Source organism: Myotis daubentonii, chromosome X (assembly GCF_963259705.1).
Source record: "Myotis daubentonii chromosome X, mMyoDau2.1, whole genome shotgun sequence".
Lineage (NCBI taxonomy): Eukaryota > Metazoa > Chordata > Mammalia > Chiroptera > Vespertilionidae > Myotis > Myotis daubentonii.
Genome location: NC_081861.1, coordinates 11501200 through 11507199, shown reverse-complemented (window position 1 = coordinate 11507199; position 6000 = coordinate 11501200).

Below are 6000 nucleotides of genomic sequence, written 5' to 3'. Positions count from 1 at the left end.
GTACTGGAAGTATTAGCCATTGCAATTAGACAAGAAGAAGAAATAAAAGGCATCCAAATTGGAAAAGAGGAAGTAAAACTGTCCTTATTTGCAGATGACATGATATTATACATACAAAACCCTAGAGACTCCATCAAAAAACTACTAGACTTAATACATAAATTTGGCAATGTAGCAGGATGCAAAATTAACCCCAAGAAATCTGAGTCATTTCTATACACCAATAATGAACTTTCAGAAAGAGAGATTATAAAAACAATCCCATTTACCATCGCACCAAAAAAATTAAGCTACCTAGGAATAAACTTAACTAAAGAGGTAAAAGACCTCTACTCAGAAAACTATAGGATGTTGAAAAAAGAGATAGAGGAAGACATAAACAGATGGAAGAACCTACCATGTTCTTGGATTGGTAGAATCAGCATCATTCAAATGTTCATACTACCCAAAGCAATCTATAAATTCTACACACTTCCCATTAAAATACCATGGCATACTTCACAGATCTAGAACGAACTCTCCAAAAATTCATCTGGAATAAAAACAGACCCCAAATAGCTGCAGCGATCATGAGAAAGAACAAAGTAGGTGGGATCTCAATACCAGATATAAAGCTGTATTACAAAGCCACTGTTCTCAAAACTGCCTGGTACTGGCACAAGAACAGACATATAGATCAATGGAATAGAATAGAGAGCCCAGAAATCGGCCCGAACCAATATGCTCAATTAATATTTGACAAAGGAGGCAAGAACATACAATGGAGCCAAGATAGTCTCTTCAATAAATGGTGTTGGGAAAATTGGACAGATATATGCAAGAAAATGAAACTAGACCACCAACCTACACCATACACAAAAATAAACTCAAAATAGATAAAGGACTTAAATGTACGATGGGAAACCATAAAAATTCTAGAAGAATACAAAGGCCACAAAATCTCAGACATATGCCAAAGCAATTTCTTCACTGATACAGCTCCTAGGGCACTTGAAACTAAAGAGAAAATGAACAAATGGGACTACATCAAAATAAAAAGCTTCTCCACAGCAAAAGAAACCATCAACGAAACAACAAGAAAACCCACTGCGTGGGAAAACATATTTGCCAATGTCATATCTGATAAGAGCCTAATCTCCAAAATTTATAGGGAACTCATACAACTTAACAAAAGGAAGATAAACAATCCAATCAAAAAATGGGCAAAGGACCTAAATAGACACTTTTCAAAAGAGGACATTCAGAAAGCCAAGAGACATATGAAAACATGCTCAAAGTCACTAATCATCCGAGAGATGCAAATCAAAACAACAATGAGGTACCATCTCACACCTGTCAGAATGGCTATCATCAACCAATCCACAAATGACAAGTGCTGGAGAGGATGTGGAGAAAAAGGAACACTCGTGCACTTCTGGTGGGAATGCAGAGTGGTGCAGCCACTATGGAAGACAGTATGGAATTTCCTCAAAAAACTAAAAATGGAAATCCCATTTGATCCTGTGATCCCACTTCTAGGAATATATCCCAAGAAACCAGAAACACCAATCAGAAAGGATATATGCACCCATATGTTCATAGAAGCACAATTCACCATAGCTAAGATCTGGAAACAGCCTAAGTGCCCATCAGTAGATGAATGGATTAGAAAACTGTGGTACATCTACACGATGGAATACTATGCTGCTGTAAAAAAGAAGCAACTCTTACCATTTGCAACGGCATGGATGGAACTGGAGAGCATTATGCTAAGTGAAATAAGCCAGTTAATGAAGGAAATATACCACATGATCTCACTCATTCATGGATAATAGAGATCATTATAACCTTTTAAACAATAATAGATACAGAGGCAGATCTGCCTCGAACAGATTGTCAAACTGCAGCGGGAAGGCCGGGGAGAGTTGGGGGGCAGGAGGTAGGGGGGTAAGAGATCAACTGAAGGACTTGTATGCATGCATATAAGCATAACCAATGGACATAAGACACTGGGGGGCAGGGGAGGCCAGGTCATTGTCGAGGGCAGAGGGGAAAAAAAGGACACATATGTAATACCCTTTGTAATACTTTAAGCAATAAAAATATATATATATGTTTTTCTACTCTCTTGCATATATTACTAGAGGCCCAGTGCACAAAAATTTGTGCACTCGGGGGTAGGGGGTCCCTCAGCCCGGCCTCTGCCCTTTCGTAGTCTGGGACCCCTTGGGGGTGACCACTTGCTGGCTTAGGCCTGCTCCCCGGAGTATTTGGCCTAAGATGGCAATCAGACATCTCTCTGGCAGCCCGGCAGCCCTCAGGGGATGTCCACTTGCCAGCGGGGAGCAGACCTAAGCTGCAGTCAGACATCCTTAGCGCTGCTGAGGAGGCAGGAGAAGCTCCCACCACCACCGCTGTACTGGCAGCCATCAGCCTGGCTTGTGGCTGAGCAGAGCTCCCCCCTGTGATAGCACACTGACCACCAGAGGGCAGCTCCTGCATTAAGCATCTGCCCCCTAGTGGTTAGTGTGTGTCATAGTGACCAGTCATACCCAGTCTTTCTGCTGTTAGGGTCAGTTTGTATATTACCCTTTTACTATATAGGATAGAGGCCTGGTGCACGGGAGGGGGCCGGCTGGTTTGCTCCGAAGGATCAGGGTGGGGACCCTGCTGGGGTGCCTGGCCACCCTGGGTGAGGGGCTGAGGGCCGTTTTCAGGCTGGCAGGTGACTGAAGCTCCCAGCCTCTTTTTTTTTTTTTTACTTTTTTTTTTATTCTGGGAATTATTTACTTTCTATAGCTGTCACTGGAGCTGAGAGCTGGCTCTCTAGCTCTGAGGCTGTGGCTGACTGAAAGCAGGTATCTGGGTTTGTTTAGCTTCTATAATTGAAACTCTGTTGCCATCACTGGAGCTCTAAGCTCTGAGCCTGCTGCCAGCTGAAAGCAGGTACCTGGGGTTTGTTTAGCTTCTATAATTGCAACATTGTTGCATCCGGAGCTCAGAGCTGGGCTGCGGCAGGCAGGGAACCTTGGCTTCCTCCATCACTGGAGCAAGCAAACCTCCTGCTCGCTTCAGCTGTGTGGCTGCTGGCCACCATCTTTGTTGGCAGTTAATTTGCATATCCTGCTGATTAGCCAATGGGAAGCATAGCGGAGGTATGGTTAATTACCATGTTTGTCTATTACTAGATAGGACTAGAGGTCCAGTGCATGAAATTTGTGCACGGGTAGGGTCCCTAGGCCTGGCTGGCGATCAGGGCTCATCAGGGCATTCCAGCTGCCGGCCGGGGCTGCCCTTCTCCAGCTGCTGGCTGCTGGCTAGGACCTTCCTTTGTTCTGTGCCACCCCCTGGTGGACAGCGCATGTCATAGCAAGCGATCTAACTCTTGGTCTCCTGGTCAAACTACCAAGGGGAAACTTTGCATGTTAGCCATTTGTATAAATAGATGGCAATACCATTGTATTTTCTTTTTACAAAACTCAACATTTTATTTATTTCATATATATATATATATATATATATATATATATATATATATATATATATATATATATATTCTTTCACTGATTAAGGTATTATATATGTGTCCTTATTCCCCCATTGCCTTCCCACTCGTCCACTCATGTCCTCACCGCCCTGGTGTCTGTGTCCATTGGTTAGGATTATATGCATGCATACAAGTCCTTTGGTTGATCTCTAATCATTACCCCCACCCTCCCCTACCTTCCCTCTGAGGTTTGATGATCTGATCAATGCTTCTGTCTCTGGATCTGTTTTTGTTCATCAGTTTATGTTGCTCATTATATTCCATAAATGAGTGAGATCATATGATATTTATCTTTCTCTGACTGGCTTATTTCACTTAGCATAATGCTCTCCATCCATGTTGTTGCCAATGGTAAGAATTCCTTCTTTTTTACCGCAGCATAGTATTCCACTGTATAGATGTTCCACAGTTTTTTAATCCACTCATCAGCTGATGGGCACTTAGACTGTTTCCAAATTTTAGCTACTGTAACTTGTGCCACTATGAACATAGGGATGCATATATCCTTTCTGATTGGTTTTTCTAGTTTCTTGGGATATATTCCTAGAAGTGGGAACACTGGGTCAAATGGAAGTTCTATTTTATTTTTTTGAGGAAACTCCATACTGTTCTCCACAGTGGTTGCACCAGTCTGCATTCCCACCAGCAGTGCACGAGGGTTCCTTTTTCTCCACATCTTCGCAGGCACTTTTCATTTGTTAATTTGTTGATGATAGCCATTCTGACAGGTGTGAGCTGGTACCGCATTGTCATTTTGATTTGCATTTCTCAGAATATTAGTGACTTTAAGCATGTTTTCATATGTCTCTTGGCCTTCCTTATGTCTTCTTTCCAAAAGTATCTATTTAGGTCCATTGACCATATTTTTTTTTAAAGTAGTTTTTTTTAATATATTTTATTGATTTTTTTACAGAGAGGAAGGGAGAGAGATAGAGAGTTAGAAATATCAATGAGAGAGAAACATCAATTAGCTGCCTCCTGCACATCTCCTACTGGGTATGTGCCCGCAACCCAGGTACATGCCCTTGACCAGAATCGAACTGGGGACCTTTCTGTCCCCAGGCTGACGCTCTATCCACTGAGCCAAACCGGTTTCAGCCATATTTTTGATTGGGTTGTTTATCTTCTTTTTGTTAAGTTGTATGAGTTCCCTATAAATGTTGGAGATTAAACCTTTATCGGTAATAACATTGGCAAATATGTTCTCCCATGCCATGGGCTTTCTTTTTGTTTTGTTGGTAGTTTCTTTTGCTGTGTAAAAGCTTTTTATTTTGATGTAGTCCCATTTGTTTATTTTTTGTCTTGTTTCCATTGCCCTAGGAGCTATATCAGTGAAGAAATTGTTTTAGCATATGTCTGAGATTTTGCTGCCTGTGGATTCCTCTAAGATTTTTATGGTTTCCCATCTTATGATTAACTACTTTATCAATTATGAGTTTGTTTTTGTGTATGGTGTAAGTTGGTGGTCTAGTTTCATTTTTTTTTGCATGTATCTGTCCAATTTTCCCAACACCATTTATTGAAGAGACTGTCTTTAATCCATTGTATGTTCTTACCTCCTTTGTCAAATATTAAAATGAGCATAGTGGTTTGGGTCAATTTCTGGGTTTTCTATTCTATTCCATTGATCTATATGTCTTGTGCCAGTACCAGGCAGTTTTGAGAACAGTGGCTTTGTAATACAGCTTGATATCTGGTATTCAGATCCCTCCTACTTTGTTCTTTTTTCTCAGGATTGCTTCAGCTATTCGGGGTCTTTTTCTATTCCAGATGAATTTTTGGAGAGTTCATTCTAGGTCTGCGAAATATGCCATTGGTATTTTAATGGGGAGTGCACTGAATCTATAGATTGTTCTGGGTAGTATGGACATTTAAATGATGTTGATTCTACCAATCCATCAACACGATATGTTGTTCCATCTGTTTATGTCTTTCTCTATCTCTTTTTTCAGTATCCTGTAGTTTTCTGAGTACAGGTCTTTTACCTCCCTAAAGCTGCGAGAGAGTAAGTAAATAAAAAGGAAGTAAATGTCTCCATGTTTAAACTTAACTCCTTAGTTAAGTTTATTTCTAGGAATCTTAATTTTTTGGTGCAATGGTAAATGGGATTTTTTAGTCTCTCTTTCTGTAAGTTCACTATTGGTGTACAGAAGTGCCATAGGTATCATGGCATTAATTTGTATCCTGCTACATTGCTGAATTCATTTATTAAGTCTAATAATCTTTTGATGGAATCGTTAGGGTTTTCTATGTACAGTATCATGTCATCTGTGAATGACAGTTTTACATCTTCTTTTCCAATTCAGATACCTTTTATTTTTTCTTCTTATCTAATTTCTATGACTAGCACTTCCTTAACTATGTCAAACAGGAGTATGAGAGTGGGCATCCCTGTCTCATTCCTATTCTTGGGTGAAATGGTTTTAGTTTTTGCCCATTGAGTATGATGTTGGCTGTAAGTTTGTCATATAAGG